This window comes from Artemia sp. Qi Xiang Cuo, chromosome 7, assembly GCF_049724085.1.
Source record: "Artemia sp. Qi Xiang Cuo chromosome 7, ASM4972408v1, whole genome shotgun sequence".
NCBI lineage: Eukaryota > Metazoa > Arthropoda > Branchiopoda > Anostraca > Artemiidae > Artemia > Artemia sp. Qi Xiang Cuo.
In genome coordinates, this window is record NC_142800.1 from 36,935,267 (window position 1) to 36,961,088 (window position 25,822).

At 30.2% G+C, this 25,822-nt stretch overlaps 1 protein-coding gene across 1 annotated transcript in view; it reads right to left on the reverse strand.

The window, feature by feature from the left end:
- The window catches only part of LOC148950226 (uncharacterized), a 92,337-nt gene extending 69,610 nt beyond the window's left edge, over positions 1-22,727 (reverse strand). The window contains exon 1 of the mRNA XM_089091517.1: positions 22,616-22,727. The gene's annotated coding sequence lies outside the window, so the exon portion shown is untranslated. The remainder of the gene's footprint in view (positions 1-22,615) is intronic.
- Positions 22,728-25,822: the final 3,095 nt, after the last annotated feature.

The window sequence follows — 25,822 nt, forward strand, 5'->3', positions numbered from 1 at the left end:
TAAGTTTTTGTGTGTGTTTTTGTTATTTTTTATGTGTGTTTAAGTTTTTCTGTGTGTGTGTGTAAGTTTTGTTTGTGTGTTATATTTTGTTTGTCTGGTTTTTTAGTTTTTGTGTGTGTTTTATTTGTTTGGTGTTTTTTATTTTTTTTATGTTTTTTAGTTTTTGTGTGTGTGTGTGTATTTTTTTTGTGTGTTTGTAAGTTTTTTTGCGTGTGTTAGTTTTTGTGTGTGTATGTTTTTGTGTGCGTGTAAGTTTGTTTGTGTGTGTAGGTTTTTGTGTGTGTGTGTAAGTTTTTTTTTTGTGTGTGTTTTTGTAATTTTTTGTGTGTGTGTGTAAGTTTTTGTCTGTGCGTAAGTTTTTGTGTGTGTGTGTTATTTTTTATATGTGTGTAAGTTTTTTTGTGGGTGTTTAATTTTTTGTGTGTGTGTTATTTTTTTTGTTTGTTTCATTTTTTTTGTTTATTTAAGTTTTTTTTTGTGTGTAAGTTTTTTGTGTGTGTGTGTTGGTTTTTGTTTGTGTGTAAGATTTTGTGTGCGTGTTAGTTTTTGTGTGTGTGTAAGTTTTTGTGTGTCTAATATTTTGTGTGTATGTGTAATTTTTTATTTTTTTGTATGTTAGTGTTTGTGTTTGTGTAAGATTTTTTGTTTTTTTGTAAGTTTGTTTTTGTTTTTGTATGTTTTTGTGTGTGTAAGTTTGTTTTTTTGTGTTTTTTTTTGTTTTTTTTCGTATTATTGTGTGTGTTTGTAAGCTTTTTGTGTGTGAGTAAGTTTTTGTGTGTGTGTGTAAGTTTTTTGTGTGTGTGTAAGTTTTTTTTGTGCTTGTGTAAGTTTTTGCGTGTGTGTAAGTTTTTGTGTGTGTGTAAGTTTTTGTGTGTTTGTAAGTTTTTTTTTGTGTGTCTGTAAGTTTGTGTGTGTGTGTTTAATTTTGTGTGTGTGTTTTAGTTTTTGTGTGTGTGTTTGTTTTTATGTGTGTGTATGTTTTTGTGTGTGTGTAAGTTTGTTTGTGTGTTTAAGTTTTTTTGTTGTTTTAAGTTTTTGTTTTTGTGTAAGATTTTTTTTGTGTTTTATTTTTTTTTTTTTTGTAAGATTTTGCGTGTGTGTGTAAGTTTTTATGTGTGTTTAAGTTTGTGTGTGTTTTTTAGTTTTTGTGTGTGTTAGTTTTTTTTTGTGTGTTTTATTTTTTTTTTGTGTTTTTTTTTTTTTTTTTTTTCAAGTTTTTGTGTGTGTGTAAGCTTTTGTGGTTGTTAGTTTTTGTGGGTTATTAATTTTGTGTTTTTGTGTTATTGTTTATGTGTGTGTAAGTTTTGTTTTTTTGTTATTTTTTGTGTGTGTGTGTATGTTTTTGTGTGTGTGTAAGTTTTTGTGTGTGTGTAAGTTTTTTTGTGTGTGTGTAAGTTTTTGTCTGTGTGTAAGTTTTTGTGTGTGTGTAAATTTGGGTGTGTGTGTAAGTTTTTGTGTGTGTGTAAGTTTTTGTGTGTGTGTAAGTTTTTTTTTGTGTGTTAGTTTTTGTGTGTGTGTGTAAGTTTTGTTTGTGTTTGTGTGTTAGTTTTTTGGTGTGTTTGTAAGTTTTTGTGTGTGTTTATGTTTTTGTGTGTGTGTAAGTTTTTATGTGTGTGTAAGTTATTTTTGTGTGTAAGTTTTTGTGTGTGTGTAAGTTTTTGTGTGTGTGTGTGTAAGTTAATGTGTGTGTGTAAGTTTTTTTTTGTGTGTGTAAGTTATTGTGTGTGTGTAAGTTTTTGTGTGTGTGTGTAAGTTTATGTGTGTAAGTTTTGTTGTGTGTGTGTATGTTTATGTGTGTAAGTTGTTGTGTGTGTGTGTGTAAGTTTTTATGTGTGTCATTTTTTGTTTGCGTTTTATTTTTTATTTTTTCGTAATTTTTAGTGTTTTTTATAGTTTTTGTGTGTGTTTAAGTTTTTGTGTGTGTGTGTAAGTTTTTGTTTGTATTTCAGTTTTTGTGTCTGTGTTTGTAAGTTTTTGTGTGAGTGTTAGTTTTTGTGTTTGTTAGTTTTTTTGTGTGTGTTTTTGTTTTTTTTTGTGTGTGTTTTTTTTTTTTTGTTTTTTTTTTTGTTTTTTTTGTGTGTGTAAATTTTTGTGCGTGTGTAAGTTTTTGTTTGTGTGTAAGTTTGTTCAAGTATTTTTAAGTTTGTATGTGTTTGTAAGTTTTGTTGTTTATTGTTTAGTTTTTGTGTGTTTTTAAGTTTTTTTTTTGTGTTTATTATTTTGAGTTTTTTCTATGTTGTGTTTTTTTTATAGTTTTTTTGTGTGTGTGTAAGTTTTTGTGTGTGTCTAAGTTTTTTTGTGTGTGTATGTAAGTTTTTGTGTGTGTGTAAGTTTTTGTGTGTGTGTAAGTTTTCGTGTGTGTGTGTAAGTTTTTTTTTGTGTGTAATATTTTGTGTGTGTGTAACTTTTTTTGTGTGTGTGTCAGTTTTTGTTTTTGTGTGTTAGTTCGTTTGTGTGCGTAAGTTTTTGTGTGTGTGTGTAAGTTTTTTTGTGCTATTAAGTTTTTTTTTTTTTGTTTTGTTTTTTTTTTTTTTTTAATTTTTTGTTTTTTTGTAAGTTTTTTTTTTGGTTGTGTTATTTTTTGTGTGTGTGTATGTTTGTGTGTGTGTGTCAGTTTTTGTGTGTGTGTAAGTTTTTGTGTGTGTGTTTGTTAGTTTTTTTGTGTGTGTCTTAGTTTTTGTGTGTGTGTAAGTGTTTGTGTATGTGTGTTAGTTTTTGTGTGTGTGTAATTTTTTTTATGTGTGTGTTTTTTTTTTTTTATGTGTGTTATTTTTTGTGTGTGTGTTATTTTTTGTGTGTGTGTAAGTTCTTGTGTGTGTCTAAGTTTTTGTGTGTGTGTAAGTTTTTGTGTGTGTGTGTGTGTAAGTTTGTGTGTCAGTGTAATTTTTTGTGTGTGTGTAAGTTTTTGTGTGTGTGTGTGTAAGTTTTTTTGTGTGTTTAAGTTTTGTGTGTGTGTGTAAGTTTTTTGTGTGTATTTAAGTTTTTGTGTGTGTGTAAGATTTTGTGTTTGTGTGTTAGTTTTTGTGTTTGTTTTTTATTTTTTGTTTGTTTTTAAGTTTTTGTGTTTTTTTAATTTTCTGTGTGTGTTTAAGTTTTCGTGTGTGTGTTAGTTTGTGTGTGTGTGTAAGTTTTTTTGTGTGTAATTTTTTTTTGTGTTTGTCATTTTTTGTGTGTGTTTAAGTTTTTTTTTGTGTTTTAGTTTTTGTGTGTTTGTTATTTTTGTTTTTTTTTTTTTTTTTTTTTTTTTCTTTTGTTATTTTTTTCGTTTGTTTTATTTTTTTTTTGTTGTTAATTTTTTTTGTGTGTTTTTTTTTTTTTTTTTTTTTGTTTAAGTTTTTTTTGTTTTTGTTTCATTGTTTGTGTTTGTTTAAGTTTGTTTTTGTGTGTAATTTTTGATGTGTGTTTTAGTTTTTGTGTGTTTGTTAGTTTGTGTGTGTGTGTAAGTTTTGTGTGTGTGTAAGTTTTTTTGTGTGTGTAAGTTTTTGTGTGTGTGTGTAAGTTTTTGTGTGTGTGTGTAAGTGTTTTTGTGGGTGTGTTTATTTTTTTCTGTGTGTGTAAGTTTTTGTGTGTGTTTTAGTTTTTGTGTGTTTAATTTTTTTTTTTTTTGTTTTTGTTTTTTTGTGTGTGTTAGTTTTTTTGTGTGTGTCAGTTTTTGTGTCTGTGTAAGTTTTTTTATGCGTGTTTAGGTTTTTGTGTGTGTGTATTTTTGTGTTTGTTTTTAAGTTTTTATGTGTTTAAGTGTGTTTTTGTGTGTAATTTTTTGTGTGTGTGTTGAATTTTTTTTGTGTGTGTTTGTTTTTTTGTGCGTGTTAGTTTTTTTGTTTTTGTGTAATTTTTTTTATGCGTGTAATTTTTTGTGTGTGTGTAAGTTTGTGTGTGTGTGTGTAAGTTTGTGTGTGTGTGTAAGTTTGTGTGTGTGTGTAATTTGTTGTGTGTGTGTAAGTTTTTGTGTGTGTGTGTAAGTTTTTTTTGTGGGTGTGTAAGTTTTTTTGTGTGTGTGTGTAAGTTTTTGTCTGTGTGTAAGTTTTTGTGTGTGTGTAAGTTTTTATGTTTGTGTAATTTTTTTTGTGTGTGTTATTTTTTTTTTGTGTGTTAGTTTTTGTGTGTGTGTGTGTAAGTTATTGTCTGTCTGTAAGTTTTTTGTGCGTGTGTAAGTTTTTGTGTGTGTGTAAGTTTTTGTGTGTGTGTGTAAGTTTTTTTTTGTGTGTGTGTAAGTTTTTGTGTGTGTGTGGAAGTTTTTGTGTGTGTGTAAGTTTTTGTGTGCGTGTGTGTAAGTTTTTATGTGTTGTAAGTTTTTGTGTGTGTGTAATTTTTTGTGTTTGTGTTAGTCTTTGTGTGTGTGTTTGTTTTTTTGTGTGTGTATGTTTTTGTGTGTGTGTTAGTTTTTGTGTATGTTTAAGATTTTTTTTGTGTGTTTAATTTTTTGTTTTTGTTTAATTTTTTTTTTGTTTGTTTTTGATTTTTTCTTGTTTGTGTTATTTTTTGTGTGTGTGTTATTTTTTTTGTGTGTAATTTTTTGTGTGCGTGTAATTTTTTGTGTGTGTGTGTTAGTTTTTGTGTTTGTGTAAGTTTTTTTTGTGTGTGTAAGTTTTTTTGTGTTTGTAAGTTTTTGTGGGTTTGTAATTTTTTTTGTTTGTGGGTAATTTTTTTTGTGTGTTTAAGTTTTTTTTGTGTTTTTTAGTTTTGTGTTTGTGTTAGGTTTTTTTTTTTTGTAATTTTTTTTTTGTGTGTGTTTGTTTTTGTGTGTTTCTAAGTTTTTTTTTGTGTGTGTGTAAGTTTTTGTGTGTGTGTTAGTTTCTGTGTGTGTGTAAGTTTTCTTGTGTGTGTTTAATTTTCTTTTTGTGTTTTAGTGTTTTTGTGTGTTTTAGTTTTTGTGTGTGTGTAATTTTTGGTTTGTGTTTGTTTGTAATTTTATTTGTGTTTGTATTTTTTTTTGAGTGCTCTTTTGTTTGTGTGTGTGTTTAAGTTTTTTTTTGTGTTTATATTTGTATTTTGTTGTTTAAGTTTTTGTGTTTGTGTATTTTTCTTTGTGTGTGTTATTTTTTTTTTTGTGGGTTATTTTTTTTTGTGTGTTTGTAATTTTTTTCGTGTTTTTAATTTTTTGTGTGTGTGTAAGTTTTTTTTTGTTTGTGTTTTTTTTTGTGTGTGTGTAAGTTTTTGTGTGTGAGTAATTTTTTTTTCGTTTGTGTAAGTTTTTGTGTGTGTGTAATTTTTTGTGTGTGTGTAAGTTTTTGTGTGTGTGTAATTTTTTTTGTGTGTGTTTGTAATTTTTTGTGTGTGTTTTAGTTTTTGTGTGTGTGTGTGTAAGTTTTTTTTGTGTGTTTTATTTTTTGTGTCTGGTGTTTTATTTTTTGTGTGTTTTTAATTTGTTGTGTGTTTTTTTTTTTTTTTATTTGTTTGTTTTTGTTTTTTTTTTTGTTTATTTTTTTTTTGTGTTTGTTTGTTTTTGTGCGTTTTTTATTTTTTTTGTGTGTTTTTTTTTGTGTGCGTGTTCGTTTTTGTGTGATTGTTTATGTTTTTTTTTGTGTGTAAGTTTGTGTGTGTGTAAGTTTTTTTTTTTTTTTTTATTTTTTTTTTGTTTTTAATTTTTTGTGTGTGTGTTTTTTTTTGTTTTTGTTGGTTATTTTCTTTTTGTTTTATAGTTTTTGTGTGTGTGTATTTTTGTTTTAGTTTTTTTTTAAGTTTTTTTGTGTGTGTAAGTTTTTGTTTGGGTTTGAGTTTTTTTGTGGGTGTTATTTTTTGTTTGTTTATATTAGTTTTTGTGTGTGTGTGTGTAAGTTTTTTTTTGTGTTTTTTTTTTTTTTTGTGTGTATTTTTTTTTTTGTGGGATATATTTTTTGTGTGTGTGTAATTTTTTTTGTATTAGTAAGTTTCTGTGTGTGTTTAATTTTTTTTATGTGTGTAAGTTTTTTTTGCGTTTGTGTTAGTTTTTGTGTGTGTGTAATTTTTTGTGTGTGTGTAAGTTTTTGTGTGTGTGTGCGTTTTTTTTTGTATGTGTGTAAGTTTTTGTGTGTTTGTGTAATTTTTTGTGTTTGTGTAATTTTTTTTGTTTCTGTAATTTTTTTTTTGTGTGTTTAAGTTTTTTTTTGTGTGTGTAAGTTTTTGTGTGTGTGTATTATTTTGTTTTTTTTTAAGTTTTTTTTGTTTTTGTTATTTTTTGTGTGTTTTTTTTTTTTTTTGTTTTTGTTAGTTTTTTTGTTTTTTTAAGTTTTTTGTGTGTGTGTATGTTTTTTTGTGTGTGTTATTTTTTTTGTGTTTGTGTTAGTTTTTGTGTGTGTGTAAGTTTTTTTTGTGTGTGTAAGTTTTTTTGTGTGTGTAAGTTTTTGTGTGTGTGTAAGTTTTTTTGTGTGTGTGTTAGTTTTTTTTGTGTGTGTAAGTTTTTGTGTGTGTGTAAGTTTTTGTGTGTGTGTGTAAGTTTGTTTGTGTGTGTGTAAGTATTTGTGTGTGTTTAAGTTTTTTTGTTTATGTGTAAGTTTTTGTATGTGTGTAAGTTTTTTTGTGTGTGTGTGTGTAAGTTTTTTGTGTGTGTAAGTTTTTGTGTGTAAGTTTTTGTGTGTGTGTAAGTTCTTGTGTGTGTCTAAGTTTTTGTGTGTGGGTAAGTTTGTGTGTGTGTGTGTGTGTAAGTTTGTGTGTCGTGTAAGTTTTTGTGTGTGTGTAAGTTTTTGTGTGTGTGTGTAAGTTTTTTTGTGTGTTTAAGTTTTGTGTGTGTGTGTAAGTTTTTTGTGTGTGCGTAAGTTTATATGTGTGTGTAAGTTTTTGTATGTTTGTGTAAGTTTTTGTGTGTGTGTGTTATTTGTTATGTGTGTTTAAGTTTTTGTGTTTGTGTAAGTTTTTTTGTGCGTGTTAGATTTTTTTTGTGTTTAAGTGTGTTTTTGTGTGTAAGTTTTTGTGTGTGTGTGTAATTTTGTGTATTTTTGTGATTTTTTTTGTGTGTATAAGTTTTTGTGTGTGTGTAAGTTTTTGTGTGTGTGTAAGTTTTTTTTGTGTGTGTAAGTTTTTTTTGTGTGTGTATTATATTGTGTGTGTGCAAGTTTTTTTGTGTGTGTAAGTTTTTGTGTGCGTGTAAGTTTTTCTGTGTGTGTGTGTAAGTTTTTTGTGTGTAAGTTTTTGTGTGTGTGTAAGTTTTTGTGTGTGTGTAAGTTTTTGTGTGTGTGTGTAATTTTTTGTGTGTGTGTAAATTTTTGTGTGTTTGTAAGTTTTTTTGTGTGTGTGATTTTTTTTGTGTGTGTAAGTTTTTGTGTGTGTGTGTATGTTTTTGTGTGTGTGTTTAAGTTCTTGTGTCTGTTTAAGTTTCTGTGTGTGTGCAAGTTTGTGTGTGTGTAAGTTTTTTTGTGTGTGTAAGTTTTTGTGTTTGTGTAATTGTTTTTGTTTTTTTATGTTTTTTTTTGTTTGTTATTTTTTGTTTGTGTGTGTATGTTTTTGTGCGCGTGTAAGTTTTTGTGTGTGTGTGTAAGTATTTATGTGTCTGTAAGTTTTTGTGTTTGTGTAAGTTTTTGTGTGTGTGTGTATGTTTTTGTGTGTATGTAAGTTTTTGTGTGTGTGTCTTAGTTTTTGTGTATTTGTGTTAGTTTTTGTGCAAGTGTAATTTTTTGTTTGTGTGTAAATTTGTGTGTGTGTGTGTAAGTTTCTTTGTGTGTGTAAGTTTGTGTGTGTGTGTAAGTTGTTGTGTGTGTGTAAGTTTTTGTTTGTGTGTTTAATTTTTGTGTGTGTGTGTGTGTAAGTTTTTGTGTGTCTGTGTGTAAGTTTTTTTCTGTGTGTAATTTATTGTTTGCGTTTAAGTTTTTATGTGTGTGTAAGTTTTTGTGTGTGTGTTAGTTTTTGTGTGTGTGTGTGTAAGTTATTTTGTTTTTTTTAGTTTTTGTGTGTGTGTGTAATTATTTGTGTGTGTTTAAGTTTTTTTGTGTGTGTGTAATTTTTTTTGTGTGTCTAAGTTTTTGTGTGTATGTGTAAGTTTGTGTGTGTGTGTAAGTTTTTGTGTGTGTGTGTGTATTTTTTTGTTTTTTTGAAAGTTTTTGTGTGTGTGTGTGTAATTTGTTGTTGGTGTTTAATTTAGGGTTTTCGTGTAAGTTTTGTGTCTGTGTGTGTATTTGTTTGTTTCAGTTTCATTGTGTTTTTGTTTTTAAGTTTGTGTGTGTGTGTGTATTTTTATGTGTGTATTTAAGTTTTTGTGTGTGTGTTTTTTTTCGTGTTTGTGTTAGTTTTTGTGTGTGTGTAAGATTTTGTGTTTGGAAGTTTTTTTGTGTGTGTAAGTTTTTTTGTGTGTGTGTAAGTTTTTGTGTGTGTGTAGGAGTGTTTTTTGGTGTTAGTTTTTGTGTGTGTGTGTAAGTTGTTGTGTGTGTTTAAGTTTTTGTGTTTGTTGTTAAGTTTTTTTGTGTGTTTTAGTTTTTTGTGTGTGTGTAAGTTTTTGTGTGTGTGTAAGTTTTTGTGTGTGTGTAAGTTTTTTTGTTTTTGTATTTTTTTTTTTTTTTTTTATTTGTTTTTTGTTTTTAATTTTTTGTGTCTGTGTAAGTTTTTGTGTGTGTGTAAGTTTTTGTGTGTGTGTGTAAGTTTTTGTATGTGTGTGTGTGTAAGTTTTTTTGTGTGTGTTAGTTTTTGTGTGTGTGTAAGTTTTTGTGCTTGTGTGTTAGTTTTTGTGTGTGTGTTAGTTTTTGTGTGTGTGTATTTTTTTTTTTGTGAGTGTAAGTTTTTTTGTGTGTGTAATTTTTTGTGTGTGTGTAAGTTTTTGTTTGTGTGTTATTTTTTGTGTGTGTGTAATTTTTTTGTGTGTGTGTAAGTTTTTTTTGTGTTTGTGTAAGTTTTTGTGTGTGTGTAAGTTTTTGTGTGTGTTTAATTTTTTGTGTGTTTGTAAGTAATTTTTTTTGTGTGTGTGAGTTTTTTTGTGTGTGTAAGTTTTTGTGTGTGTGTGTTAGTTTTTGTGTGTGTTTTTTTTTGTTTTTTTGTGTTTTTTTTTTTGTTTTTTTTTTTGTTTGTTTGTGTGTTTTTAATTTTTGGTTTGTGTTTAATTTTTTCTGTGTGTGTGTGTAAGTTTTTGTGTGTGTGTGTAAGTTTTTGTGTCTGGTGTGTAAGTTTGTGTGTCAGTGTAAGTTTTTGTGTGTGTGTAAGTTTTTTTATGTGTTTAAGTTTTTGTGTGTGTGTGTGTAAGTTTTTTGTGTGTGTGTAAGTTTTTGTGCGTGTGTAAGTTTTTTTGTGTGTGTATGTTTCTTTGTGCGTGTTAGTTTTTGTGTGCGTGTGTAAGTTTTTTTGTGTGTGTTAGTTTTTTTTTTTGTTAGTTTTTTGTTTGTGTGTAAGTTTTTGTGTGTGTGTAAGTTTTTGTGGGTGTGTAAGTTTTTTTTTGTGTGTTTTATTTTGTTTGTGTGTGTAAGTTTTTTTTTGCGTGTTAGTTTTTTTGTGTGTCTTTCTTTTTTTTGTGTTTGTGTATGTTTTTTAGTGTTTTTGAGTTTCTGTCTGTCTGTAATTTTTTGTGTGGTTTTTAGTTTTTGTTTGTGTGTGTTAATTTTATTTTGTTTGTAATAGTTTGTGTGTGTTTGTAAGTTTTTTTTCGTGCTTTTAATTTTGTTTGTTTGTCTAAGTTTTTTTGTTTGGGTAATTTTTTGTGTGTGTTTAAGTTTTTTGTGTGTTCTTAAGTTTTTTTTGTGTTTGTGTTAGTTTTTGGGTGTGTGTAAGTTTTTGTGTGTGTGTAAGTTTTTTTGTTTGTTTTTTTTTTTGTTTGTGTTTAATTATTTTTTTGTGTGTGTTATTTTTTGTTTTATTTTTAGTTTTTTTTTTTTTTTTTTTTTTTTTGTGTGTTTGTAATTTTTTTTGTGTGTTAAGTTTAGATTTTACGTGAAAGTTTCTGTGTGTGTGTAAGTTTTTTTTAGTGAGTGTAATTTTTTTTGTGTGTGTAATATTTTGTGTGTGTGTAAGTTTTTGTGTGTGTGTAAGTTTTTGTGTGTGTGTAAGTTTTTGTGTGTGTGTTTGTAAGTTTTTATGTGTGTGTAAGTTTTGGTGTGTGTGTTAGTTTTTGTGTGTGTTAGTTTTTTTGTGTGTGTGTAAGTTTTTGTGTGTGTGTTAGTTTTTGTGTGTGTGTAAGTTTTTGTGTGTTTGTAAGTTTTTATGTATGTGTAAGTTTTTATGTGTGTGTAAGTTTTTGTGTGTGTGTAAGTTTTGTGTGTGTATGTTAGTTTTTTTGTGTGTGTTTGTTTTTTTGTCTGTGTGTAAGTTTGTTTGTGTGTGTGTTTTTGTGTGTGTGTAAGTTTTTGTGTGTTTGTAAGTTTTTGTGTTTGTGTAATTTTTTATGTGTGTGTTAGTTTATGTGTGTGTGTGATTTTTTGTGTGTGTTAGTTTTTTTTGGTGTGTTAGTTTTTTTGTGTGTGGGTAATTTTTTTTGTGTGTGTTATTTTTTTTTTATGAGTAAGATTTTTTGCGTTTTTAAGTTTTTATGTGTGTGTCATTTTCTTTATGTTTTTGAGTTTTTAAGTGTTTGTAATTTTTTGTTTGTGTGTTAGTTTTTGTGTGTGTGTAAGTTTTTTTTTGTGTGGGTAAGTTTTTGTGTGTGTGTAAGTTTTTGTGTGCGTGTAAAGTTTTGGTGTGTGTGTAAGTTTTTGTGTGTGTGTGTAAGTTTTTGTGTGTGTGTATGTTGGTTTGTTTGTGTAAGTTTTTGTGTGTGTGTGTAAATTTTGTGTGTTTTTTTTTTAGTTTTTGTGTGTGTGTAAGAACGTGTCTTTTTTTAATTTTTTTTGTGTGTGTAAGTTTGTATGTGTGTGTAAGTTTTTGTGTTTCTTTAAGTTTTTATGCGTGTGTAAGTTTTTGTGTGTGTGTGTAAGTTTTTGTGTGTGTGTAAGTTTTTGTTTGTTTCTCTTAGTTTGTGTTTGTGTTAGTTTGTTTGTGTTTTTTTTATTGTTTACGTGTGTGTAAGTTTTTGTTTGTGCGTTAGTTTTTATATGTGTGTAAGTTTTTGTGTGTGTGTGTAAGTTTTTATGTGTGTAAGTTTTTGTGTGTGTGTTATTTCTTGTGTGTATTTAAATTTTTGTGTTTGTGTTAGTTTTTTTGTGTGTGTGTTCGTTTTTTTGTGTGTGTGTAAGTTTTTGTGTGTGTGTAAGTTTTTGTGTGTGTGTGTAAGTTCTTGTTTGTGTGTCATTTTTTGTGTGTGTGTGTGTAAGTTTTTTGTGTGTGTGTAATTTTGTGTTTGGTGGTGTAAGTTTTTGTGTGTGTAAGTTTTTGTGTTTTTATCAGTTTTTTTTGTTTGGGTATGGTTTTGTGATTCTGTAAGTTTTTGTGTGTCTGTGTAAGTAGGTATGTGTGTAAGTTTTTTTTTGTCAATTTTTGTGTGTGCGTAATTTTTTGTGTGTGTGTAAGTTTTTGTGTGTGTGTAAGTTTTTTGTGTGTGTTTATAATTGTGTGTTCGTGTGATAGTTTTTTTGTGTTTGTAAGTTTTTTTTTGTTTGTAAGTTTTTGTGTGTGTGTAAGTTTTTTGTGTGTGTAAGTTTTTGTGTGTTTGTAAGTTTTTGTGTGTGTGTAAGTTTTTGTGTGTATGTGTGTAAGTTTTTGTGTGTGTAAGTTTTTGTGTGTGTGTGTAAGTTTTTGTGTGTGTGTGTAAGTTTTTTTGTGTGTGTAAGTTTGTGTGTGTGCGTGTAAGTTTTTTTGTATGTGTAAGTTTTTGTGGGTGTGTTATTTCTTGTGTTTGTGTTTTTTTTTGTGTGTTTGTTAGTTTTTTTGTTTTTGTAAATTTTTGTGTGTGTGTAAGTATTTTTGTGTGTGTGTGTAAATTTTTGTGTGTGTGTGTATTTATTTGTTTTTGTGTAAGTTTTTGTGTGTGTGTAAGTTTTTGTGTGTGTGTGTAAGTTTTTGTGTGTGTGTGTAAGTTTTTGTGTGTGTGTGTAAGTTTTTGTGTGTGTGTAAGTTTTTTTTATGGTGTGAGTTTGTGTGTTTGTTTAAGTTTTTTTTGTGTGTGTAATTTTTTGTGTTTTTTTAAGTTTTTTGTGTGTTTTTTTAATTTTGTGTGTGTGGGTCATCTTTTGTGTTGTGTTCAAGTTTTTGTGTGTGTGTAAGTTTTTGTGTGTGTGTGTGTAAGAGATTGTGAGATGGAAAGTTTTTGTGTGTGTGTAAGTTTTTGTGTGTGTGTAAGTTTTTTTGTGTGTGTGTAAGTTTTTGTGTGTGTGTAAGTTTTTGTGTGTGTGTAAGTTTTTGTGTGTGTGTAAGTTTGTTTGTGTGTGTTTAATTTATTTTGTGCGTGTTTAAGTTTTTGTGCGGGTTGTTGTTAGTGATGTAGTGGTATTAAGATTTTTTGTGTTTTTTTAAGTTTTTGTGTGTGTGTATGTGTGTGCGTGTGTGTCGGAGGGTTTGATTTTGTAAGTTTTTTTTTGTTTTTGTACTTTTCTGTGTGTTTTTAAGTTTTTGTGTGTTTGTGTGTCTAAGTTTTTGTGTGTGTAAGTTTTTTTGTGTGTGTAAGTTTTTGTGCGTTTGTGTAAGCTTTTGTGTGTGTTTGTGTAATTTTTTTTGTGAGTGTAAGTTTTTGTGTGCGTGTAAGTTTTTAAGTGTGTGTAAGTTTTTTGTTTTTGTATAAGTTTTTGTGTGTGTGTGTAAGTTTATTTGTGTGTGTGTGTAATTTTTTGTTTGTGTGTATTTTTTTCTTGTGTGTTTGTTATTTTGTGTGTTATTTTAAGTTTTTGTGTGTGTTTAAGTTTTAGTGTGTGTTTAAGTTTTTGTGTGTGTGTAAGTTTTAGTGTGTGTGTGTAAGTTTTTGTGTGTGTGTAAGTTTTTGTGTGTGTGTGTAAGTTTTTGTGTGTTTGTAAATTTTTGTGTGCGTGTATGATTGTGTGTGTGGGTGTGTAAGTTTGTGTTTGTGTGTAAGTTTGTTTGTGTTTTTAAGTTCTTGTGTGTTGTGTATATGTGTGTGTGTTTGTAAGTTTCTTTGTGTTTGTATTTTTTTGTTTGTGTGTAAGTTTTTTTGTTTTACAAAATTGGAGTAAGTATGTTTGAGTTTTTGTGTGTGTTTAAGTTTTTGTGTGTGTGTAAGCTTTTGTGTGTGTGTATGTTTGTGTTTGTTTGTGAGTGTTTATGTTTATGCAAGTTTTGTAGGTGTGTGTAAGTTTTTGTGTGTTTGCAATTTTTTTTGTGTGTGTGTGTAAGTTTTTTTGTGTGTGTAAGTTTTTTGTGTGTGTGTGTAAGTTTTTTGTGTGTGTTTAAGTTTTTTGTGTGTTTAAGTTTTTTGTGTGTTTGTAAGTTTTTGTGTGTGTGTAAGTTTTTTTGTGTGTGTAAGTTTTTGTGTGTGTGTAAGTTTTTGTGTGTTTTTGTAAGTTTTTGTGTTTGTGTAAGTTTTTGTGTGTGTGTGTAAGTTTTTGTGTGTGTTTAAGTTTGTGTGTGTGTGTAAGTTTTTTTTTTGCGTGTGTATGATTTTGAGTTTGTGTAAGTTTTTATGTGTGTGTAAGTTTTTGTGTGTATGTAAGTTTTTTTGTGTGTGTTATTGTTTTTTTTTTTTTTTAAGTTTTTTTTCGTGTGTTATTTTGCGTGTGCTCGGTAGTTTTTGTGTGTGTGTAAGATTGTGTGTGTGTGTAAGTTTTTTTTTCTGTGTAAGTTTTTTTTTATGTGTTATTTTTTTGTTTGTTGTTAGTTTTTGTGTGTGTGTAAGTTTTTTTGTGTGTGGGTAAGTTTTTGTGTGTAAGTTTTTGTTTGTTTCTTAATTTGTGTGTGTGTGTAAGTATTTTTTCGTGAGTTTTAGTTTTTGTGTGTGTGTAATTTTTTATTTGTGTTTGTAAGTTTTTTTTTTTTTGTTTTAGTTTTGTGTGTTGTTTTTTTATTTTGTGGGTGTTTTTTTTATTTTTTGTGTGTGTTTAATTTTTTGTGTGTGTGTAATTTTTTATGTGTGTAATTTTTTTTTTTTTTTAATTTTTTTTTTGTGTTTAATTTTTTTTGTGTGTGTTTAATTTTTTGTGTGTGTGTTAGTTTTTTTGTGTTTGTGTTATTTTTTTTGTGTGTTTAAGTTTTCGTGTGTGTGTTTTAGTTTTTGTGTGTGTGTTATTTTTTTTGTGTGTTTAAGTTTTTTTTTGTGTGTAAGTTTTTTTGTGTGTGTGTAAGTTTTTATGTGTGTAAGTTTTGTGTGTGTGTAAGTTTTTGTGTGTGTGTAAGTTTTTTTGTGTGTGTTAGTTTTTGTGTGTGTGTGTATGTTTTTGTGTGTGTTTATTATTTTTTTTGTGTGTGTAAGTTTTTGTGTGTGTGTGTGTAATTTCTTTGTTGTGTGTAAGTTCTTTTGTGTGTGTTTTTTATTTTTTTTTGTGTTTTTTAGTTTTTTTTTGTGTTTTATTTTTTGTTTATGTAATATTTTTTGTGTTTCTCTTTTTTTTTTTTTTGTTTAATTTTTTTTGTGTGTGTTAGTTTTTTTGTGTGTTTGAAAGTTTTTATGTGTTTTAGTTTTTGTTTTTGGTTATGATTTTTTTTTGGTTTTATATATTTTGTTTGTTTAAGTTTTTTTTTGTTTTTTTTTTTTTTTTTTGTTTGTTAAGTTTTTTTTTGTGGGTAATTATTTTTTTTTTGGTTATTTTTTTTTTTTGTTTTTATTTTTGTTTTTTTTTTTTATTGCTTATGTGTTGGTAATATTTTTTTTGCGTGTAGGTGTTTTTTTTTATGTTTGTTTTTTTGTTTGTTCGTTTAAGTTTTTGTGTGTGTGTGTATTTGTTTTTTTTCGTGTTTAAGTTTTTTTTTGTTTGTATTTTTCTTTGTTGTCTTTTAAGTTTTTTTGAGTTTGTTATCTCTTTTTTTTGTTTTAGTTTTTGTGTTTGTTTAATTTTTTTTGTTTTTATAAGTTTTTTTTGTGTGTATAATTTATTGTGTTTGTGCGTGAGTTTTTTGGTGTGTTTAAGTTTTTGTGTGTGTGTGTTAGTTTTTATGTGTGTAAGTTTTTGTGTGTGTGTAAGTTTTTGTTTGTGTGTTAGTTTTTGTATGCGTGTGTAATTTTTTTTGTGTGTGTCTAAGTTTTTGTGTGTGTGTAAGTTTTTTTTTGTGTTTTTATTTTTTTGTTTTTGTTTTAGTTTTGTGTTTGTTTGTTTTATTTTTTTTTGTGTGTGTAAGTTTTTGTGTGTGTGTAAGTTTTTGTGTGTGTTATTTTTTTTGTGTTTATAATTTTTTTTTTTGTGTTTAATTTTTTGTGTGTGTGTAAGTTTTTTTTTGTGTGTTTATTTTTTTGTTTTTGTAATTTTTTTTTTGTTTGTATTTTTTTGTGTTTTTTTATGATTTTGTTTGTTTTTATTTTTTTTTTGTTTTTTTATTTTTTTTTTTTTGTGTAAGTTTTTTTTGTGTTTAAGTTTTTTTTTGTTTTTTTAATTTTTTTTTTGTGTTTAAGTTTTTGTGTGTGTGTAAGTTTTTGTGTGTGTGTAAGTTTTTGTTTGCGTGTAGGTTTTTTTTTGTTTGTGTGTAAGTTTGTGTGTGTGTGTTAGTTTTTGTGTGTGTGCGTGTAAGTTTGTTTGTGTGTATGTGTGTATGATTATTTGTGTGTGTATGTTTGTGTGTGTGCGTGTAAGTTTGTTTGTTTTTGTAAGTTTTTTTGTGTGTGTAATTTCTTGTGTGTGTGTTAGTTTTTTTTTCTGTATAATTTTTTTTTTTGTTTGTGAGTTTTTTTTTGTGTGTAAGTTTTTTTGTGCGTGTGTAAGTTTTTATGTGTGTAAGTTTTTGTGTGTGTGTAAGTTTTTGATGTGTGTGTTAGTTTTTTTATGTTTGTTAGTTTTTGTGTGTGTGTTTAATTTTTTTTGTGTGTGTTAGTATTTTTTTGTGTGTAAGTTTTTTTTTGTTTGTGTTATTTTTTGTGTGTGTTTTTGTTTTTGTGTGTTTGTAAGTTCTTATGTGTGTTTTAGATTTTGTGTGCGTGTAGGTTTTTGTGTGTATGTTTGTAAGTTTTTGTGTGTGTGTAAGTTTTTGTGTGTGTGTGTAAGTTTTTTTTTTTGTGTGTAAGTTTCTGTGTGTGTGTAATTTTTGTGTGTGTAAGTTTTTTTTGTGTGTGTAAGTTTTTGTGTGAGTAACCTTTTGTGTGTGTGTATGTTTCTTCGTGTGTGTAAGTTTTTTTTTGTGTTTTTAAGTTTTTGTGTGTTTGTTAGTTTTTGTATTTGTGTTTTTTTTTTTGTGTGTTTTAGTTTTTTTGTTTGTTTTATTTTTTGTGTGTGTGTGTAAGTTTGTGTGGTTTTTCAAGTTTTTGTGCGTGTTTTAGTTTTTTTTTGTGTGTTAGTTTTTTTGCGTTTGTGTATTTTCTTTTGTGTATTAAATGTTTTGAGTAAGTTTTTGTGTGTGTGTAAGTTTGTTTGTGTGATTATTTGAGTGTTTTTGTTTATTTTTGAGTTTGTTTGAAAGTTTTTGTGTGTGTGTGTAAGTTTTTGTGTGTGTGTGTAAGTTTGTGTTTGTGTTAGTTTTTGTGTGTGTGTAAGTTTGTGTGTGTGTGTAATTTTTTATGTGTGCGTTAGTTTTTTTGAGTGTGTAAAATTTTTTGTGTGAGTGTAATTTTTTGTGTGCTTGTTCTAGTTTATGTGTGTGTGTTATTTTATGTTTGTGTATAAGTTTTTTTGTGTGTGTGTATGGTTTTTTTTGTGTGTTAGTTTTTTTGTGTGTGTAATTTTTTTTGTGTGTGTGTAAGTTTTTGTGTGTGTGTAAGTTTTTGTGTGTTTAATTTTTTTTTTGTGTGTTTAAGTTTTTTTGTGTTTTTAAGTTTTTGTGTGTGTGTAAGTTTTTTTGTGGGTTTAAGTGTTTTTGTGTGTTTTAGTTTGTTTGTGTGTGTAAGTTTTTGTGTGTGTGTCAATTTTTTTGTGTGTGTGTTAGTTTTTTTGTGTGTGTGTAAGTTTTTGTGTGTGTGTAAGTTTTTGTGTGTGTGTCTAAGATTTTGTGTGTGTGTAAGTTTTTGTGTGTGTGTAATTTTTTTTGTGTGTGTTAGTTTTTGTGTGTGTTTTAGTTTTTTGTGTGTTTGTAAGTTTTTTGTTGTTTTTGTTTTGTTTTTTGTTTTTTTTTTTTTTTTGTGTGTTTTTGTGTTCTTTTGTGTGTTTTAGTTTTTGTGTGTGTGTATTTAGTTGTGTGTTTGTATACTGTTGTTTACGTGTAAATTTGTGTGTGTGTGTTTAAGTATCTGTGTGTGTGTAAGTTTTTGTGTGTGTGTAAGTTTTTGTGTGTGTTTAAGTTTTTGTGTGTGTGTTATTTTTTGTGTGTGTGTCATTTTTTTTGTGTGTGTGATAGTTTTTGTGTTTGTTTAAGTTTTTGTGTGTGTGTAAGTTTCTGTGTTTGTGTAAGTTTTTTTGTGTGTGTGTAAGTTTTTTTGTGCGTCGAAATTTTTGTGTGTGTGTAAGTTTTTGTGTGTGTGTGTGTGTAAGTTTTTGTGTGTGTGTAAGTTTTTGTGTGTGTGTGAGTTTATGTGTGTGTTTGTTTTTGTGTGTGTGTAAGTTTCTGCGTGCGTTTTCGTTTTTGTGTTTTCTAGTTTTTTTTGTGTGTGTAAGTTTTTGTGTGTGTGTAAGTTTTTTTGTTTTTGTTAGTGTGTTTATGTGCGCAAGTGTTTTTTTGTGTGTATGTGTAAGTTTGTTTGTGTGTGTGTAAGTTTTTGTGTGTGTGCCCATTTTGAAGTTGGAAAATATTAAATGTGAATTTCTTATGTTTTAAGTGTGTTTCATGACATTCTAAGAGATGTAAAAAAAAAATTTGAAAAAAAGTTAAAAAAAAGTTAAAAAAGTAAAAAAAAAAAATTGGTAAATACAAACATTATTTTTCTAATAGTAAAAGTTGCGACACACATATCTATATAATTCCCATTTTGAAGTTGGAAAATATTAAATATGAATTTTTTGTGTTTTAAGTGTTTCATGACATTCTGATGCAAAAAAAAGTATTGCTTGGTGTTGAGGTATCCTAAGAGCTGTAAAATAAAGTTGTGGGTGAAAAGGATGGGTACTTCAAGTTGTAAAATGGGTTTAGGAGGGACATTAAGAAAAGAACTTGCTCTGAAATGCCTTTTGAAAGTATTGCTTGGTATTGAGGTATTCAAAAAGCTGTAATGTAAAGCTGTGGGTAAAAAGCAAGGATGCTTCAACCTGTAAAATGGGTTTAGGAGGGACATTAAGAAAGGAACTTGCTCTGAAATGCCTTTGAAAAGTATTGCTTGGTGTTGAGATATCCGAAAAGCTGTAAAGTAAAGTTGTGGGTGAAAAGGATGGATTCTTCAACTTGTAAAATGGGTTTAGGAGGGACATTATGAAAAGAACTTGCTCTGAAATGTCTTTTGAAAAGTATTGCTTTGTGTTGAGATATCCAAAAAGCTGTAAAGTAAAGTTGTGGGTGAAAAGGATGGTTGCTTCAACTTGTAAAATGGGTTTAGGAGGGACATTAAGAGAAGAACTTGCTCTGAAATGCCTTTTGAAATGTATTGCTTGGTGTTGAGGTATCCAAAAAGCTGTAAAGTAATGTTGTGAGTGAAAAGGATGGATGCTTCAAGTTGTAAAATGGGTTTAGAAGGGACATTAAGAAAAGAACTTGTTCTGAAATGTCTTTTCAAAAGTATTGCTTGGTGTACAGGTATCAAAAAATCTGTAAATTAAAGTTGTGGGTGAAAAGGATGGATGCTTCAACTTGTAAAATGGGTTTAGGAGGGACATTAAGAAAGGAACTTTCTCTGAAATGCCTTTTGGAAAGTATTGCTTGATATTTGGGTGTGCAAATAAGTCGTAAAGTAAAGTTGTGGGTGAAAAGGATAAGAACTTCAACTTGTAAAATGGGTTTAGGAAGAAAATTACGTAAAGGACTTGGTCTCAAACGCCTTTTGAAAAGTATTGCTTGGTGTTGAGATATTCGAAAAGCCTTATAGTAAAGTTGTGGGGGAAAAGATGAGTACTTCAACTTGTAAAATGGGTTTAGGAAAAACATTACGTAAAGAACTTGCTCTGAAATGCCTTTTGAAAAGTATTGCTTGATGTTGGGGTATGCAAAAAGTCGTAAAGTAAAGATGTGGTGAAAAAGATAAGTACTTCAACTTGTAAAATGGGTTTAGGAAGGACATTAAGAAAAGAACTTGTTCTGAAATGCCTTTGAAAAGTATTGTTTTATGTTGGGGTGTGTAAAAAGTCGTAAAGTAAAGTTATGGGGAAAAGGATGGGTACTTCAACTTGTAAAATGGGTTTAGGAGGGACATTAAGAAAAGAACTTGGCCTGAAATGCCTTTTGAAAACTACTGCTTGGTGTTGGGGCATTCAAAAAGCTGTAAAGTAAAGTTGTGGGTGAAAAGGATGGGTACTTCAACTTATAAAATGGGTTTAGGAGGGAATATTAAGAAAGAAACTTGTTCTGAAAAGATATAATAAAGCCTTTTGAAATGTGGGGGCCCTTCCGTGTCTCAAGTGCACAAAAAAGTATTAAAAAATGAGGAGGGGGTTCTGTCGGGGCCCGGGGGGCCTCTGGGGATCCGGTAGACCCTTGGGGGGCCGGTTGGTCGCTTGTTAGTCAAGGGAACCTTTGGGGACCGGGGGCCTCCTTTGGGGTTGGGGTAGGGGGATCGGAGCCCTTTGGGGTTGGGGTAGAGGACCTCACAACACTGTTCAAATAGAACTTGTGTATTATAACGACCACAGAGTTTCACCCTCAAATCCTCTTCTAAATCATCTTCTAAAATCATCTTCTAAAATGCCTCAAATGGTTTCGCTTAAATCATCTTCTAAAATGTCTCAAAACGGTTTCGCCCAAATGATCTCTAAAATTAATTTAAGCATGTCCCTTTTGTTTTGGCATCCATGCGCTGTCACATTTAAAATTCCTAGAAAACCTTTTCCCTCGTTAATCTCTTCATCTCTAGGATCAAAACATTCGCCTGGAATTAATTATCCTGGATGAACACCAACAAATCAATCAACCCTGACATCATCCGTCAGACATTAATAAACTTCGCCCGGAAACAATTCTCATGGACGAACACCAAAGACATTAATAAACCATCCAAGTTGTTGTTGAACTTATATCTACATTCAAGTTGTTGTTGAACTTATGTCTACATCCAACAATTATTGTTGAACTTATGTCTACATCTAGCAATTGTTGTTGAACTTATGTCTACATCCAGCAATTGTTGTTGACATCCAAGAAACATCCATTCAAGTGAGAAAATCCTGTTTTTCAAGTGAGAAAAACCATAAGAACATGCTCATATATGGTGTGGGGTCACGAACTGACAGCATATGTGTTCTCTCTAGGGAGTCTATGCCCATATATGGTGTAGGGTTTGGACTGGCACACCCCTTTCTACTATCGTTTTTAAATAAAGCCAGGGAATCTGGCTACACCTCTACGGAAAAATCCCTCCTCTTGACCGATGAGCTGAGGTAAGCCATGCTATGAAGATCGCACAAAGTGTCGCTGTTCCAGTGTCTAGGGTCAATCAAGGAGCAAGGAAACCAGGTTGGGACAAATCTCTCACGATTAATTCTAAATATCGATCAAAATTATGTTATAGAGTGTGGAGAGATTTGGGGAGACCTCGGTAAGGCTTAGTGTACTCCTTTTTTAAAAAAACGAATAAACAGCATCAGTATGAAGTTGATGCATTGAAAACTAAGGGACTAGAGAAGGCCTCCACAGACGGCGTAAAAGACTCCCGTAATATGTGGCTTTCGTTCAAGCAGTGCAATCTGGGTGTCAAATATCCTTCGGCTGATATTCGTGGAGATCAGTGGACGGGCCATTACGCGCAGGTTTTGGGTCAAAGGTGCTACGCTGGTAAATGATTTGAGCAATCTTTCAGTGAAAAGTTGGAGCTCCTACTTCGGCAAAGAAAATATTTTGTGATTTTCAAAAAAGTAGTTAGTGGCGCAATCTCCAAGCTGAAGTGCCGCAGAGCTCCCGGTGTCGATGGTATTACAGTGAACCACCTTCAGCAGGCGTCGCCTTTGTTAACAGAACACTTAGCGCTTTTCCTTACAATGTGTGTTGATACTTGTTCGGTTCTGAATTCTCTTCGTAAGGGGATAGTCACAAATATTTTTAAGAAAGGAAAAAACCAGATTCATTGCTCTAATTACCGCCTTAAAACGGTGCTTATCACCTCAGTAAGCTATTTGAAAGAATTCTCCTGCCACGGCTGTTAGTAAAGTGTAATATTGTATACTGGCAATTCGGTTTTAGAAAAAATTTAGGTCACGGAGTGGCGCATCGTCTATTGAGTAGAGTAATTTCTAAAGCAGAAAATTTTTGTTCGTCATTATATATTTGTAGTATCAATATTGCTTTGGTTTTTGATTCGGTTGTCCAGTCCCAGGTGTTACTGAATCCTTTGGAATCATGCGTTAACCCGTACGCTGTCGCGGTTTTGTCGTTTTAGTATTTTCATAGTTCTATCCGTATAAGAGCCTCAGCAAACGTGCTAACTGATCCAGTTAAGTTTGTGAGAGGTTTAAGGCAAGGTTCGATATTAAGCCTCATTTTGGTAAATTATTTAACAACCACTGTGACAAAGAATATCTTTGGTGGTCTTTCGACCTAATACATATCCTATGCGGATGATCTGGTGATGATAAGCCATAATCTTGCTACTCTGCTATCCAATTTAAATCGCCTATTGGCTGGCTATGATGGTCTCGGTCTTTGAGTGAAAGCGCAGAAAGCTGAGTTTTTAGTATATAATTTTCCGTCTTCATCTGACGTTGTTGTGTCTTATATTTCGATTGAGGAAACTGAGATTTACCCACGTGCCTCATTGAAGTATTTAGATTTAGTTATGGTTTGGAAGGGCTCTATGGTCCTAGTTGGGAAAGAAAGATAAGCAGAAAGTTTGACCGTTATTTTTACAAATGCCTAAAGTCTCTTTTGCTTTTACCACCGTACGAAAGAAATACGATACTATTGTCTCGATTTGATGTCTCTGATCCTACCGAAGCTGTACTTACGCAGGAATCATCTGCGCAAAAGGAAGCGTTAGAAAATTTAGCAGTTCCTTCCTACGCATTTAATTTACGAGTGCTAAATTTTGTATTTCCATATAGGAGTCATTTAGTTGTTAAATGTATATATGTTCATAGTGTTTTCTTTTCTTATTTTTCACCTATACTCCGCTTGTATTTTTGTATAGCAGGGCTTCAGTAAAATATTTTAATAACAAATAGATTAATTGATTAAATTGACGAATGATTTTTAACTTTAACTAAAAATCAATACGGTCTGTAGAAATTGAAACTGATTAATTTCTTCCATTAGTTAAAGGTAAATAGTTGATATTTTCTTTTCTTTAATCATCCTTGAATGAGCTAGCATCAAAAGGAATCCACCAGAATTTAGCTCTGCAGATTTACCAAAGAATGGATCTGTAAAACCTTGGAACAGTCTGGCAAAATAAGGGAATACTCCGGTAAGATCTCAGGAAACTCCAATAAAATTCTGAAACCGTCTACTACCCCCATCTTCCTCTCCAAAAGGTTTTGAGAAGTGCCCAGTTATTAAAATTTAGAGAGGTTATCTTTTAGCTTGGTTGGTGGTTAAGCATGGAGACAATTCTAAAGAATTCTTAACTCTTTGAACTAAAACTTTCAACGGATAACTGTTTTAAATTAACAAAATCAAGACACACTAATAAGATACAAACCGAGAAAAAAACTATAAGTAAAATAAAATAATGACAAAAATAATTAGAAATCAGTTGACATACCTAATTTAAATTTCTTACAATCCACATTCGTATTTACACCTATAGACACCAAAGATTCGCCTCAATTAGGCAAACATACGTATAACAGACATAATTATTTTTCAGAGCTGAGTAAGTAATACGAATCGCTAGATAAAAACGAAAAGGAAATTTTTAGCTACTTCCTATTACTTTCACTGAAGTGACGTCATGCCAAGGTTAGCGCGATTCTTCGTAAAATGTACGTAATGTGAAAAAAATGTCATTATACGAATTAGCAAGGTCTTGCCGGTAATAAGTCAATGCCACGCATGTGCTTGTATTTTGAACAGCTATTGTAGCACTGAGTGATTAGGACTGATTAAGAACGAGTATGGATTTCCATCACAAGTTACGTCAATCAATCTTGGGGATTTAAGTTTAAGTTTTTGAGATGATATTTATATCATAATCATAGCGAAGTCCCAGTTTGCGATGGCCAACGCCTATGAAGCCTGGTTTTGTTAGCCAAGGGACGAAAAACGAAAGCAGACAAAGTGGGGTAGTATTTCTAATATATGTCTCTATATAAATAAAGCTATATACATACATTTCGCCGTGAGATTCACGCATCAACTAACGAGCTGATCAGTTTATTTTTTGGATGACAAATTCTTAGAAAAGCCAGGATTAATCAGTACATTTGTGAATCATGCCATTCTGTTCAAACAGTTGAAATGTGCAACAAATACGCCTCCGGGGATAATACAAGCTGCTTCTTTCACAAATAGATTTTATATTGAAATAAAGGGGACATATTCGATTCTGTGTGTCCAAATAGCTCTAAACTTTCATACATCACTATCAGGACCATTAAAATCATATATATTTTGGGATTAAGGGTGGGACTATGGTCTTGAGTGTCCTGAAATGGTCAAAAATTTATGTGTCCCTGATCAGTTGTATTTTCAGTGGGTTTCTCAAGAGTGTACAAGAGTCTCAGGAGTGTAAGACTCCCAGAGTTTCTCAAACGTGTACTCTTGAAGCAACCTGCGGACCTGAGTAAGTCAAACGATGTTACGTGCATTCAGGTCATCGAAATAGCCTGTTTGCAATATTATGGGAAAGGCTTAGGCTTACCGGATGGATTTGAAGCTTTCAGCTGCTGTGGGAGAACAGAAAAGGGAGGGTGGACGAAGAAAATTAATGTATAGTGTTGGGGGAGGGTGAAGGGGCTAGACCATTTTTGTATGCAGGATAACATTTTCCCACTTTAAGCTCTTATGAGACATATATAAATTATGTACAATTAAGTAGTGAGATAAATCAAAAGAGACTATCTAGTACCAGGGACTACAAATTTTTGATCTGTTAGAGCTCATGCAATAACATTACATCTTGTACAAACTGCAATAATAAGATAAATAAAAAAAACAACTATGTAGTGTCTGGATGTCAATATAGTATATCTGCAATATCTTAGGAGCAGCTAAGGATATTTGTTTCCAAATTTGATTCCATAATCAAATTTGAATGATATTTTCCCAAAGCGTTTAAACATTCTTGAGTTTTCACTTACCAAGTAGGGATGGAAAGAAACATTTTTTTGAGTTTTAGACTATAGGTTCTAAATCACCACTACCTTTTGTGTAGGTTTCAAATGATAATTTATAATATAAAAAAGGAGGAAAATTGTACATATATGCTGATATATTTCAAAATACTGTTGGAAATTTTTTAAAAAGTGTGCGTCAGTTGAGTTCATATTGTACAAGGTCTGCGTGCACGACATCAGTCACATTTCTTTTTATACGAGGTGTGTGCAGTTTAGGGCTTTCAAATATACCTAAGTACACGATGTGTGAGTACTTGTAATAGACGACTTGCACCAATATGAGGTACGTTACTGGAATAAACTCACAAATCAAATTAAAAATAAAATGTTTGCGGAAAAGCATTTTGCCAGGTTTTTAAATGGAAGGTTTTAAGAAAGGTTGGGAAGGTTTTTTGTCAGGTTTTGAGAAACGTTAGAGCCAGGCAAAACCTTTTCCAGGGACAAAATGGGAAATACCACTAACCTCCGTAGAACTTCACAAATAAATGAACAGAAAGTGTCTGCAAATAATATCACCATGGAGCCATGTGTTAAGACCCCCCTACCAAAATCAAGATTCGCTTTATGCTGGGTATTGAGCTAAATATGGCTATTTACTTTTATTTGAAAAAATTATTTGTCGGAAAGCTTTTTTATATTAGTGCAAAGGAACAGATGACAAACTCTCAAAAAGGTAGAGGACTAACAGGTGATATGAACTGAAATAAATCCTCTTGAATCAGAGATTGGGATGGAGTGTTATAGCATATAAAAGCTAATTCAGTAAGTTGACGCTTCAGTAGGTTGAATATGGAGCTGAACATTGAAGACTCTTACATGTGTTACCAATGATAAAATATGAAAAATATACTTTTATTAATCAACAGCCAAAAATCAAGCGTAGAACCCTTTAGACCAAGCCTACTCTTTGTGGCTCGATTGAAACTAGTGTCTAATAGACATCGACTGGACCGTATTTGGCTTCTATGCCAAATGAATAGTGACTCATTTTTATTTCAAAAAATGAATGTTTCAAACATTTTTGTTTCAAATGATTTGCTTCGAAATACAAATTTCAACATTTTCCCAATAATAAGGTAATTTCTTAATCTATCATCTGATATTAAGTTTTAAAAATAAAATTCCTGTAATTAGAATGTGTTTTCTCAGCGTAATAGCTACGAAGATGCAATTGTTGGAATATACAATGGAATTTAATCAAATAATTACATATTTTGTCCTTGGAAATAGTCTGCTCTCCGATATTTGCATGAAAGTTTTTTAGTAATTACATGTCATGTTATCTGCTATAAAAGTTGATTATAAGCTTTGAAGATTCCTTATAACTTATTTTGACTATCTTTATGGTTTTTTTTTTATCATTTATGGAAGTTAGATTGTAAATGCTAAGGAAATTCAAGGAAGCATCAGACGATCAGGATATTTGTATTTTAACATACAAAAAGTAAACATCACACACAAAAATCAGTTGTTGACTTGTTTTTATTATTTATGCGGTGTTTTAATCTGGACACATAAGGAGATCAGTAAACATTAATCCATAGGTTACTTTGATAATCCAAAAGGATATATAATCAAAATCTGTCTCTTTCCCAACATCCCTCTCCTTCTCCCTACCCCCTCACTCTCTCTTT